Genomic DNA, 15,053 nt, shown 5'->3' with positions numbered 1-15,053 from the left:
GGGGAAGAAGTAGTAGTAGTCATAGTCATCCTTGTGACAAATCCTGCAGTCCAGTGAAATCAGTTTTCAGAGATTCCAAGGCCAGAAGGAACGATTGTGATCATCTAATGTCTGACCTCCTGTATAATGCAGGCCCTAAAATTTCCCCCAAATAATTCCTAGAACATATCATTTGTTTGACTAAGGTTTGAGTAAAGGATTGTAGGATTTATCTAATTTATGGCATCATTACTGCACAGACCATTCACTTATCTGAAGAGTTATTTCCTTTAACATTTAAATAAAAAGTATTAGGCAACACTCCATGAATAAACACACACGTGGGATTTGGGGACACACCTGCACAGGATGGGATTGCTTCCAGCCACCATCTGACACTGTGCATTACTTTCCTTTGGGCTACAGCTCCTAAAGTATATTAAATGAGTTCAGAATCTTTTTATCATTTTTAAAAGAATGAACAGGAAGCAAAGACTGACGGCTTTAACAGAAACAGCACAGAAATTAGCAACTACAGCAAAATCCTCAAGAGGCTGCTGAAAAAGTGAGACAAACACATGGGACAGATTTATTAGTAGTAGGTATTTTGTACCACACTCAAAAGCATACTAGGAGCCTCATAGAACACATAGCCAGGAAGGCCCCTACCTCAAGTAGCTCACAAACTAGGATTTAGACAAGAAATAACAAGTGAGATTGAGTACAAACAAGAGTGGGCAGGGTAGATTTGGACAGAGTTTTATAAATAAGACCAAGCAGAGACTCAGTAGGTGTACATTTTAAAAAGCTTTTCTATTTTTAGGTTAGTTTTAGTTTCATATAGTAATTAGTTCACTTTTTGTGTGCTTTGCAGCAGAGGTTAGCCATTAGCAGGGATTTGAAGGAGGCAAGTGCATTTGCAAAGGCAAAGAGGTTCAGTGAAAATGGCCTGGAAAATTTGAATGTTGTTCTTCCTAAATGGGGTTAGTAACAACAATGAACAAAAGCAAAAATAAACAAACAAAGCAACAAACACAATAAATAAATCAGGACTATGTATTCTGAATGCTTCTGCTTTGTCATCTATATCTTGTAACATCCACCTGACTCACTATGGTGTCTATCTGACTCGATCTCTAGGATTTCACTATCAAAGTCACTCTGGTTAACAAGGGTTTCCTCACCTGGTGATATGGTACTACCAGGGACCTTTTTCTCTGGAACGGGAAAGTATTTCTTTCCCCTTACGTTTTCAAACTTCTTTACTGGCAGGCCTCAGAAGGAAAACAAGGGAAGCAAACACATTTTCACTGACACACCATTACTTATAAACAAGTGCTTGTATAAAGGTTTTTAAGTAAATGCACCAGCTTGTGTTTGTTGTTCTTTGGAATATGCAAAGTGAGAGCAGGGCAGAGAAGAATTCCTAGAGCACTGATGGATAAGACTGATTTCTCTGAGTAAATTCTGACTGACTCTGTATAAAAGCAAATACTTGCAGAAAATGTGAGAAGTGTTTTTGTAATAAAAGCCATTTGAATTCAACTGTAACTAGAGCAAAACTGAGTATTTGCTGCTATAAAACCTAAAACAGGATTATTCATTTTCTGAGCCTACTCTCTACATGAATATTATTAGCTTGGACCAATCAGAAGAATCTTATCATGGTCACCTTATTTATTTCACATTTAATTTTTAAAAATATAATTATCTCTTAAACATAGTAGAAACTGCTAAGTTTCTTTGAAGAACAATTTATGAGGCAGGAATTTTTTTTTTTTTTGATGAATGACTTCGAGAACAGGAAGTTGACAGTGAAAAATGATGGAGAAATATAAACATTATGTCTTCCAGGTGACTTTTGCTACTGACACTGGCTGAGTAAAATGCATCGCCCCTGTCACAGCATTTATCATATATCTTGAACCAACTCATGATTTTGTTCAATATTTTGTTAAAAAATAGTGAAGTCTGTTCTTTCTCCTGTATGGAGACAAGTGCTTTTCTAGACTGAAGGCATCTTCACCGAACTGTAATGGAGCCCAACAAGCATGTTGTCACACTTCTCTCTCCAATTTCTGCCTGTTCAGTGTTCAGCTAACAGCGCTCGCTACTATGCACGGTGCTACCATAGCATACTATGTTTGTTTAACTCGCACGACACACTGTTTTAGAGATTCCCTGAGATAGGATCAGATTATGGCTGGCCCACCCCAGGTGTGTGTGTTCGCTGTGGGAGGCAAGGAGGGAAGAAGGGAATCCAAGAAACCTCCTGCTTTCCTGCACCTCCTTATAGGAGCCAGTCAGCCATTCCAGCAGTTACTGCTTGCACTTAGCAAAGGAATCAGGGCGAAGGCAGGACAATGGTCTCACCTCCTCCCCACCCTTTCCATACCGCACAGTGGAGCTGAGCTGGCATGATGGGGAACACACTTAGTACCACTTTAAACACTCTTTCATCTGTTCCCCCCAAGCATTCTGGCATCATAGGCTGTGGCTTAACAGCTACCCTAATACACAAAATGAGATGGTAATTAGATCTTTAGAGGAAGAATGTGTAGTCCAAGAGACTAGGTCTTATTAGAGCTCCAATTAAGCAAAACACACAGTTTTGTTTTAAAAGACACATGCTGTTTTGCACAGTACCCCTACAATCTTATTGGAAGGATTAACCAGCAGTAGGAAAAGTACAAAAATATATGAAAAAGGAAGATGTGATACAGTGACACGCTCTCTGGTGATGAAATAGGGAGCGTCACATCTTCTGCACTGGAGAACCTGTTATTAATATTTAAAACTCATCATGGACAAAATCACAGAAAAAACTTGTTGATTCTTTGGGTGATAAGTTGAGCAAAATAACAAAGCGTGTCAAGCAACAGACAGCAAATATCCAGAGCAATATTAATAGCATTCAATCAGCTGCAGCCCATATTTCAGATGTCAATAATCAATAAAATGGCAGAGTATCAACATAAGGAGTTGCAAGACACACAAGATGATTTGGAGAATTATAGAGAAAATTGTAGGCACCCAGATGCCCTGCAGAACTATTTATTAACTGGACCCCAGAGATTTTGAAGATGACCTCAAAAAGGAACAAGTTGAAATATCAACAGGGCCGACCGTATATTTAGGACTGCACCTAAAGACAGAGAATTCTCAGCATGGCATGCACCTCAGTGAGCTCTCTGATATCACAGTAATCCATCAGTCCTGCAAATAACATCACATAGCAGAACTAACACTCAGTTTTAACTCCGCCTAATTTAGTTAGAGGCGCCGATTCTGTATAGGTCAGCACCATCTCCTGTGATATGCTTGTTGGTGAGTATTTCTGTATTTGCTGTTAGGGTAACAAAAGTAATGTGGAGTATCCAGAAGCATCTATTCAAAATCTATCTCTGGAAGGGACCAATTTTAAAAAGTTTTTGCTATATATAAAATCACGGACAAGAAAAAGAAAATCTATCTACATATGAAACCACTGACAGTAACAGGTGCTGTAAGAAAAGCAAATTCCAACTAGGCCCAGTTGTCTCTATGATACCCTCCAGTGTGAGATATGATGTTAATTTATTGCTGCAATACAGCCAAGAGTGACTTCCTAATTTATCAACTCTTCTATTATAAATGGAGCATTCTGTTTCACTCATGGTAAAGATGGCTAATGCTTCTAATAATAAAGTATTAGTGAAGAACCCTGGGGTAAGGAATGTGTGATAAATTGGCAGCCTTCCATTTTTTGCCTTGATCAGTTTTCAGTTTGGCCATCTGCTAAAGACTGGAGAAAGGGTAGGGACTATGTAGATATTTTGCATACAAAAGGGACACAAGAAATGTGTAGGACAGTGTTTGTCCAGAAGATAAGAACGACCATACTGGGTCAGACCAAAGGTCCAGTGGCCAATGTCAGGTGCCCCAGAGGAAATGAACAGAACAGGTAATCAAGTGATCCATCCCGTTGCCCATTCCCAGTTCCTGGCAAACAGAGGCTAGGGACACCATCCCTGCCGATCCTGGGTAATAGCCATTGATGGACCTATCCTCTATGAATTTATCTAGTTCTTTTTTTGAACCCTCTTATAGTCTTGGCCTTCACAACATCCTCTAGCAAGGAGTTCCACAGGTTGACTGTGCGTTGTGTGAAAAAATACTTCCTTTTGTTTGTTTTAAATCTGATGCCTATTCATTTCATTTGGTGGCCCCTAGTTCTTGTGTTACGAGAAGGAATAAATAACACTTCCTTATTTACTTTCTCCACACCAGTCATAATTTTATAGACCTCTATCATATCCCCCCTTAGTCTTCTCTTTTCCAAGCTGAAAAGTCCCACTCATATTAATCTCTCCTAGTGGGTAAGGGCTGACTCCATTGTTGTTCTCCATAGACACAATTAATGCTTCTTTATGGGGGAGAGTTATTCTTAAAAAAGCTACTGAAAGGCCAATGCTCAAAACAAAATAAGTTGTTCATCTTGCTAACTATCAACCAGTATCTCCCCCTTCCTTTTTAGTGGAAAGTCACTGAGAAAGATGCACTTGGGGCAGCTCAGACAGCTTCTCGAGTCCACAGATTACCATGACTCAGGCCAATCACGGCATAGGACTGGGTTTGGTACAGAAAATGCACTGGCTGATCTCCTCTTAGCCAAGCATGAAGATACATTGACAGCACAAATTCTTTTAACTGCCAGCAGCCTTTGATATCATTGACTGTAAGATTTCATTGAGCTGTTGTCAAACCCTAGGGAGGATGGAGTCATTCCAATGGCTTTCACAAGCACTAGAATAACTGAAACTAACAAACAAAAGTAAAATGGTTAAGAATGGCTCTGATCAGGAGGCAAATTCTGATCGCCTTACCCCCTGTGTAGCTCCACACCAGTCAATGGAATTAGATGGGAGTCAGTGTAGAATGTAGCTTTTGGTCTGTATTTTTATAGCATCTAAACAGAAGAACTGTATCTGACAGAATGACCTGGCTATCTAAAGAATTTTCAGTGGAAAAGGGGGTTGGGACTTATTTTTGAAGTTCATTATGTGTTTGGAAAGAGCCAACAATATTGAAAAGGGAGACTTTAAATAGGAAAAGTAGGTGTATTTTCTTCTGCTTATGATGCTAGGAGTATGGAGTGAGTAGTTCAGCCCAGAAAATATGGGGCTGATTCTTCTAAACTGTGACTGCCTGACTGCACATGCCAGGTGTACTTGCATAGGCACAACAATAACTGAATGCACAAATTAGTAGTGCAATTACTTGGGCATTTTTGCATTCACATAGTATAGACACACAGGGCCTGATTTTCTCTCTCAGCCAATGAATTATCCAAATCAGGTACTAAAATAAGGGGGCCAACCCTTAGTCAGTGTGAATTGGCATAACTCCACTGAAATCAATGGGGCTAGGCCAATGTGCATCAACTGATGATCCGGTCCAGAATATTGTACTGAAATTTAGTTAATGGGTTTTATTTAAGAAGGGCAAGTGCAAAGTAGGGCACTTATGAAGAAAAACTCAAATGCACTGCTACAAAGCGAGGAATAACTGGCTAGGCAGTAGTACTGCAGAAAGGGATCTGGGGGTTATAGTTGTTCACAAATTTAATACGAGTCAGCAATGTGATGCTGTTGCAAAAAAAAAAAAGCAAATATCATTCTGGAGAATATTAACAGATGTGTTGTATTTGAGAGTACTGTGTCCAGTTTTGGGCACCACACTTTAAGAAATATGCGGACAAATTGGAAAGAGTCCAGAAAAAAGCAACAAAGATGATAAGTTTAGAAAATCTAACCTATGAGAAAAGGTAAAAAAACCAGCATGTTCTTGAGAAAATAAGACTGAGGGGGGAATCTAATAACAGTCTTCAACTACATTAAGGGCTGTTACAAAGAGGATGGGGATCAATTGTTCTTCATGTCCACTTACGGTGACCAGATTTAATGGGGAAAATATCGGGACACATGGGGAAAGCGGTCCCGATTTTATAGGGATGTCTGGTCACCCTATGTCCACTCAAGGTAGGACAAAGAGTTATCAGCTTAATCTGTATGCTTCCTCTAGGGATATTTACAGTTTAACTGCTTGCAGAGTGAGTGCCAGCTAGTGGTTCCGGTAGAATACTAGAAGACCCAAGAAAGTTGGGTTCTGTTCCTAACCCTGCCACTGGCTTGCTGTGTGACTGTGACCAACTCACTGAATCTCTCCATCTCTCAGTTTACCCATCTGTAAAATGGGGCAGAACTGCTCTCCCCTACAAGGGATGGTGTGAGGGTTAATGTGGTCATTTTCTTTGACAAGCTAAATAAACTGAAAACCATGCTGTGATATAAGCCTCTGGCCTTCGCCTCCCCAGTAATGGTGCTGAAATGTTTAACAGGGGTTCCGCAGGAGGAGTCTGAATGGCTGCTTGCCAGCCTTATGTAAGTGAAGTGGAACAAATCTGTTGAACGCCCTTCCTGCTGTGAACAGTATGTTTTTTTCAGCAATTCTAATAAGGCAAGAAGAGTGTTCGTATGTCCTGCAGAGAGGCAGTGTGCTCTCTTGGCAGCACTAAGTACTTGGGAAGAAAAAAAGAACACCTGGGGAGACGATAACCTCCCCGACAACTTAAACCGAAGAAAGCCTCTCACAAACATTCTCCTTTTTGCTGTGCTCTACCATTTTATTCATCACTGCTGTTCACTTTCAGATTCTAAACATGATGACCACCCAAGAGTTTGATATTGGCACAAAATCCATTTTTACAACAACATAACACTATTTAGTTCAATCCCCAGGTGCTGCAACTGTTGGTTTTAAACTGAGTGCATTGGCATCCAGAGAGAAATATAGTAAAATCAGATCATTGCATTAAGTGATCATTAGTGCGCCTCTGAACCCAGTCTTTATGCCTGGCTTTTCTTCCCTGATCTTCTTGCAAACAACGTCTCCATATCTGTTTGTGTGGGCATTGCTCCTCTATACCATATTTGTCTGACTCAGACTTAAAGCTCACTGAGGCAATGACCTTGGGCCAAATTCTGCTCTCCTTTTCACCTGAGCAATCTGAGGTGTTCAGCTGGGTGTAGAAGTGTGGCAACAGAACTTAGCCTGAGCTTCTCTTTAATTGTACATGAGCTGTGCACTCTCACAGTGCTCTGAACAGAAGCGTAGAGAAATAAGAATCTATTTTAAAAGGACAGCATGCAGTCTAAAATATGCTCTTTTTTGTTGTAAACTACCATTCTCTTTAAACACTGTGAGCCAAATCCTGCCCTTATATGAGCATACGCAACCTTCACTGACTTCAATGGCAGATACATCTGCATTTCCTAGGGCAGAATTTAACCATGGTAAAAATTATACTTGACTGTAAAGTGGTTCATGAAAAAGTGTGGCTAAATTATACCCCTGGATCTCCCTGCAGGATATTCCATGAGAATAAGTGAGGGCAGTATCTGGCCAGTGGTTTTTAATACAGGGCGTTTGGGAGCAAGATTATACATTATTCATTACCAGTGGCACTGGATTGTAAATTCTGATACAATCTCTTTATGCTGTTCTATTTACCTAACTGATTTACTTGCTTATACGCAGATGAAAAGCAACTGGGTAGACGGTTAAGACAATAAGTCTACATATCACTGCATTAGTGATTATTCAGTGCAAATTGTTCCAATATGGTTATTTTATGGGGAAAATTTAACATCTGCTGTATTTAATGCAGAATCTGTTTGTTTGGACTTTTTAATGGCCACTTACTTTTTTTATTCAGAGAAATGTTGAATCAGTTTGTTTATTAGATGACTAAACATTTCATACAAGTACAATTTCTGTGTCTAAAGAATATTGCTAAGCCTGATTATTCAGTTGGCTGAGTGAAGATGGTGAAATGAGCTTTTAGTGAACAAAAATAATATTTCACGAGTGAAAATAAATGTATTAAATGCAAGCTTATGTTAAACAAAATATTTATTGTTAGCAATGGTGAATACAATTTTTCAATTTTTGTTTATTCTGGGGTCGGTTTATTAATTCATAATATCTTATATTTTTATGGTACCAATGGATCCTAACACATTTACACCTCACGGCCCAGAGGAGCCCCAGGCCAGCTGCAAGCGTGCCTCCCCTCCCTAGACCCCAAGCCACCCGGGGGAAAAAGAGTCTCACTCTTGACCCGAAGAAGCTTTTGATATGCCCCATGCAGGTTCTGGGGTGGCTGAGGAGGCGGTATTTTGCTACTCAGCTTCCTGGGTTCATCAGTAATCTCTCTGGAGTCCAGGGAGATTATTGATGAACCCGTGAAACTAAGTAGCAAATACTGCCTCATCATCTGCCCTGGAACCCGCATGGAGCATAATAAAGCAAAACTTCCCCCACCAAACCCCGCAACTGGGGTTCTGGCACCCACGGCAGCACCGGGGAGGCTAAGCCTTCCCTGGTCTATTATACCCATCACCCATGTCTGGCTCCCTGCCAGGGCCTCAGGGCTGGGGGAGCTCTCACTCTCTGCTACAGCCCTGAGGCCCTAGTGGGAGGGGGGTGCAGAGCTTCTCCAGTCTTGGGGCTGCAGTGGGGAGGTAGAATGGGGTGGGAAGTGGGTGGAACAGGGGTGGGACTGCAAGGGGAAGGGGAAGAATGGTGTGGGGGCATGGTCGGGGCCCCAGGTGGAAGGTGTGCGGCCTCCCACTTGCTCTGGCCGAGGGCCCCACGAAAACTTAATCTGCCTCTTCATTTATTACAACCATCTCTAACCCACTTAGCTGCTCTTTTTGTCTTTGACTGTAGAGGTGTTAACAGACCACTTCACCTTGAATAATCTCTTAAAATATATGTTAACTACTTAGGCTAAACAATCTGTTCCGTCTTGTATTTAATTATGATACACAGAGTACATTTCCAGACCCAAAGCAGAGCTCTGTATAGCTCAAAAGCCTGTCTCTCTGACCAGCAGAAGTTGGTTCTTGCTTCTTTTAGTTGGAAAATTTTAGGCCACTTTGTAACATACACAGTTGCCAACTTTCACGCAGTAAATAAGCACCCCGACTTTCAAAATAAGCCAAAAATCAAGCTAATCCCATTTTAAAATAAGGCCAGAACAAGCCAATCCCTAAAAATCCCAATGCTCTATGTGACTAGATCCCCCTGGTGTGCAGTCTGGGTCTGTGGTGGGCCCGCTGTGCACCCCTGACTCTCTCTCCCCTTGTCTCTGCTTACTGGGAGCCGATCAAAAAAAAAAAGAAGCAACAAGCTACAAGCAATAAGTTACAGACCAAAACCGAGCCAACAAACAACTCACAAGCCAATTAAGCCAAAAACAAGCCCAATTTCTGAGTTTTTTTCGTGGGTTTGGCATGCCTGGTAACATACTATGTAATCACTGCACACACCACTGTTGCGGTTTCTGGGATCTCCCTTTCTGAAAGCAATCATCCCATTTCCTGCAAAAATTTCCTACATTCGGCTTATATTATTCCTAAATAGATATCCAATAAATATTCCTCCTTACCTTGGCTAAGGTTTTCACAACTCTAAACTATCCAGTAACTTTAAAGTAATGGCACAGACTCAATTTTCTTTAATTTACCTGATACAGCCTGTTGACCTTTGTGTCCGTCACTGGTTATTTTCTGCCTCCCTCATTTCTTAAATGATATTGTTTATTAAAATTCTAACTATCCTACAGAGATGAAAGACTTCACAGTAGTATTCTGAGATGACAATATATTTCCAGATGGTTGAGACTGCCAATTTGAGGCTTGATCCAAAGCCCAAAGAATTCCACTGACTTTAGTTGGCTTTGGATCTGGCTCAACATTTCTGGTTTCAGACTGCTTTAATATTAAGGTTTTCCATCAATTTTAACTGCTTTGTTGTCTGTCTTAATAATACCATCTCCACTTTTCTCACAAGTGGACCAGGATCAGTGGACACCAGAGTGGGCATTGTGCCTTCTTTAAAGTACCCGTTCCCCTGTGCAATCAATCCCTATCAGAAACAAGAGAATTTAAGTACAGAACTCAGTGGGAAGATCCCCTACTCAGCACCAGAGGCTGACAAGATTATTCTCAGTACTAACCACAGTACTATCAAAAGTCACCCCAGAATGCTGCAGAGAGCTGCTCGTATTCATGGTATTTGTGCTCCCCCTTACAAGCACTAACCAGGCAATGTTTAAAATGCACCTAAATTCTATCTTACTGTACACCTTTCAGACATTCTAAAACCTGAATTTATTTTCAAAGCATTGCCACCTTTGTTACTTAAAAGTTGCATTCAGAGTTAGATCTTAGTACCCTTTAAACAGACTGGCTATTAAAAGCGCTGCAACTGCACAAATGCAGCCCAAGGACATGATTTTTCCATTCAGATGTCAGAATATCCTGAAATTTTAGACAGAGCTTTTGATTCTCTCAGACTTTAAATACCTTAAGCCTTGTGGTAAGTCCCTTGCAAGGTCATAAATAATAAAATGTTTTCTTTCTGCAGTTGATTACCAGCTATCTACTTCTGTATTAAAGAAACATCTTTCAGATATTTAGTTCAATGTTTAAAATTTCAGAAATATGATCATGGAGAGTGTGTGTATATCTATATCCATATCTATATATATATAAATTCACTGAAAATTATTCTGTTGTTTTTAGTGTTAGGGAGGAGGAGAGGGGGGTTCTGCCAAAGGTAGAAAGGCTTGGTTCCCTTTACTCCCAGAAGAGTTTCATATAGTCAAGTGTTTATAACTTTGGAATTGCAAGCTAAAATGACCATATGTAAATACTCTTTCTGTAGGTTTCTTCACCTACTGTACTTCCTTCTGCATGTTATGTTTTATAACCTTAATCTCTGACTCAAACAGATCCATGTTATTATTTAACATTTCAATTGTGGTAGCATATGTAACATTGAAACAAACAATTCCAAATGCTATTTACATCATAGAATCATAGAATATCAGGGTTGGAAGGGACCTCAGGAAGTCATCTAGTCCAACCCCCTGATGAGGACCTGGTCTGGTGTTCCTTTGGTTGATTTTTTTTGCCCCTTTTCTATCCTCAAGTTTGTGCTGTATTAGGGAAACTCAGTTTCAAAGTAAAAATATCCCCACAGCACTGTAGATTTTAAAACCATATTTCCTCAGCCTGTAATACACCAGTACTTGTCTCATTTAGAATTAATTCTTTACAAATTTTTGTTCCGACCACACAGTTTAACTGCACATAAGCCACATTTAAATAGTCTATTCCCTGAGGGGTTTATTACACTTAGTCTTTCCTGGGTTCACCATAAAGCTTGAGGTGAGTCTTTTCACTTATTCTTGGTTTATCAATTGTCATTATTATATTCAAACTCAACTATTTTAGTTTAAATCCCATGGGTTTATACCAGAAAGAAAAGAAACTGATCAAAGGTTTTGAAGATGAATGTTTCCTAATTAACTTGCACTGAATGCCAGTGGATATAGGCAAAAAGTTTCTAGTGCTGACTTGACTTCCTTATGAAAGACCTGATGTAGAATTATTAAACTTTGACCTTTCCCGTTTGTGGTTTATGACCTCCAGACACTGATGCATGATGTTAATCCAGTCACAGTGTTTTGGGAAATCAGCACAAAATGACAGGCTGTTACATTTGGCCAAAGAATCTTTGTTACCTAAGTGTAAATCCCATTAACAAACAAACAAACAAGAATAATAATATAGCTCCATATCCCCTACAGATGTGCAGTAATGGGACTCAGGATTTAGTATGATAATGTTTCTGCACTTGATAGGTTACTATAAATGTGTCACAACCTTAACTGCATTTCCATTGGAGAGATGTTTTAGATACAAGTATATTTATAATATTACAAAGCCAATGAAAATGCTATTTCTTTCATGTGGCATATTTTTAACAAATCAAAGGACTGAACACAATTACCAGGAATTTTGTGCAGCATACACAATAATAAAGAATGAATGCTTCTTAAATTCTACTGATCATTTTATGCTACTTTCCAAAATATTGACTTCTCAGGTGACCTACAAAATATTAAATAAGGACACTTCAAGTTAGACAAAACCAAAAAGCATTATACTTCTGAATTGATCCCTCTACTATACTTCTTTATAGTGCACTCAGATTTTTTCAAACTCTAAACAGAAGAGTGACGTGCTAAATGAATTGTCAGCAGCTTTTTAAAAACACTTGAATTTCTTCTGGGAGAAGTTTCACTGACACAGAAAGCACTGCACAGCTACCTCTGTGTGGGATGGCCTACAAAATATTTCAGATATACCAGATGCAACATAGTAGGCTGTGACAGATAAATTGGGATGTGTCTAGGAACACTTGTACCTAAAAAGAAAATTTACCTTTTAACAGCCAAAACAGCTACTGTTTTTCTTTTGCCAGCCAATATAGAATGTTCCATTACTTCGCATTAGAAATATAACACCCACACCCTTTCAACCCTTTTGCATGTGAATAAGTGTACTCAGTGAGACTACTTGTGGGTAAAGCTACTCATGTGTGCAAGTGTTGGCAGGATTGAGGCAATAGCGTTCATGAATGCAGTGAACACTACAGTTAAAGCTGAGATGGTACAGGAAGCAAACTGCTTTTGTTGTAATGTTTCCTACTACTGACATTAGCATAAAGATTTTTCTTTTTAATTCCATCTTTGGTGCACGGTCATTATGTAAGGTAACTTGATCTTAGTTTTTCTGGGCTATGTTACTGTTGATCAGTTAACCGCCTTAGCTACCTACTCAAAGACATCCTGATGGTAATAACAGATACCATACGGGTACTGTGTTAAAGTGTGTGCATAAGCTGCAACTGCACCTAACAAAATGAGTGACTATATTATTCTAAACATTTTCACTCAGTGGGATAAATGCTAAACACAGTTCTCAGAAGTACTGGTGGAGATTTCACTGAAGTCCGTGCTTTGAACCTCCAGGTGAGTCCCTGCATGTCCAGTAACTTCTGCGGGGGATACCTGTGGCTTTCTTTTCAAATTTTAAGAAGTCTGCACATCTTATAGCCCATGTACGCAGCTGGTTTGTGTTCAGTCTTTAATAAGCCTGCAAACTACAGGTCCCACCATTATTCTGTCAGACAATGGCTGAGAAGTTTGTGAACTCAGTAAAATTCCCCCCAAAACATCAAATACCTCAAAATTTAACTAATTAAACTTACAAAAATGCTCCAATATACCAGTGTTTGCTGAGGGCAGTGAAGTAAGCTAATTATGAACATTCTATGTCAGCCTGTGTTTGAAATATGACATGACTAATAAACTCTGAGAAACTTTGCAAGAAGCACAATTCCTGGATATTTCAAACTGCCATAGCTCATGAATGTTGCAGTTGATTACCTCAAACCTTCCACACAGAAAACAAAATCACCTCTGTCACGTCACAGGGTCACATGTTAGAAATTCCAGGCAGACTGGGTACTTACAGTGTAATTAGGAGGGATATCAATTTTCAGCTTTTTAACAGGTAACTAGTTATATTCTTAAGTACTGAGAAACTACTGTGCCCATAATATTCTGAAATCAGCTTTACACAGGGCATGCACTGTACTGTGTGGTAAGGATATATTTTTTCATATCGGCCTCTATGAGACATAAGAACATAAGAACAGCCATATTGCATCAGACCAAAGAAGTATCCTGTCTTCTGACAGTGGCCAAAGCCAGGTGCTTCAGAGGAAATGAACAGAACAGATAATCAAGTGATACATCCCCTGTTGTCCAGTCCCAGCATCTGGCAATCAGAGCCTAGAGACACCCAGAGCATAGGGTTGCATCCCTGCCCATCCTGGCTAATAGCCGTTTAAGGACCTATCCTCCATTAACTTATCTAATTCTTTCTGAACCATTATAGTCTCAGCCTTCACAACATCCTCTGGCAAAGAGTTCCACAGGCTGACTGTGCATTGTGTGAAGAAATACTTCCTTTTGTTTGATTTAAACCTGCTGCCTATTAATTTCATTTGGTGAACTCCTAGTTCTTGTGTTATGAGAAGGAGTAAATAACATTCCCTTATTTACTTTCTTCACACTAGTCATGATTTTATAGACCTCAATTATATCCCCCCTTAGTCATCTCTTTTCCAAACTGAAAAGTCCGTCTTAATAATCTCTCCTCATACAGCAGCCATTCCATACCCCTAATCATTTTGTTACCCTTTTCTGAACCTTTTCTAATTCCAATATATCCTTTTTGAGATGGGGCGACCACATCTGCATGCAGTATTCAAGATGTGAACATACCATGGATTTAGATAGATATGATATTTTCTGTCTTATTATCTATCCCTTTCTTAATGATTCCCAACATTCTGTTAGCTTTTTTTTTTTTTAACTGCCGCTGCACACTGAGTGGATGTTTTCAGAGAACTATCCACAATGACTCCCAGTTTTGTGAGAGCCCTTTGTACTTTGTAGTCTGCTTGGCACTTACCTATCTTGAGTAGTTTTGTATCTTCTGTGAATTTTGCCACCTCACCGTCTACCCCTTTTTCAGATCATTTATGAATATATTGAATAGTACTGTTCCCAGTACAGACCCCTGGGGGACACCACTATTTACTTCTCTCCATTCTGAAAACTGACCATGTATTCCTACCCTTTGTTTCTGATCTTTTAACCAGTTACTAGTCCATGAGAGGACCCTCCCTCTTATTCCATGACTGCTTACTTTGCTTAAGAGCCTTTGGTGAGGGACCTTGTCAAAGGCTTTCTGAAAATCTAAGTACACTATATCCACTGGATCTCCCTTGTCCACATGCTTGTTAACTCCCTCAAAGAATTCTAGTAGACGCAATGATCTAACTGCAGGCCAGATCACAGCCTGACAGGAAAAAGCATTCTACTGGAAATTAGAGAAACTCCACAATATTCCTTTCACAGAATTTCCAGCAGAACAATCCTCCTGAGTGAGAAAAAGGCTTTCGACCCACACAAGCCCCTAAAACTCACTGAGCTCAGGGCAGAGTCCGTTAAAGGACTGGGACTGTTACCTGTAATATGCTACCTGGGACTCCTTTCTACTGCTACGGAGATTGCACAAAAGATGCTTCTGCCTCAGGCAGCATTA

The 15,053-nt window shown here is 39.8% G+C and overlaps 1 protein-coding gene across 1 annotated transcript in view; it reads right to left on the bottom strand.

The window, feature by feature from the left end:
* Positions 1–15,053, bottom strand: part of FREM2 (FRAS1 related extracellular matrix 2) — a 224,435-nt gene that overhangs the window by 83,364 nt on the left and 126,018 nt on the right. The gene's annotated exons all lie outside the window — the stretch shown is intronic.

The sequence above is a fragment of the Natator depressus genome, chromosome 1, assembly GCF_965152275.1.
Source record: "Natator depressus isolate rNatDep1 chromosome 1, rNatDep2.hap1, whole genome shotgun sequence".
NCBI lineage: Eukaryota > Metazoa > Chordata > Testudines > Cheloniidae > Natator > Natator depressus.
The sequence above is the reverse complement of the archived record's forward strand: the minus strand, read 5'-3'. Positions and strand labels throughout refer to the sequence as shown.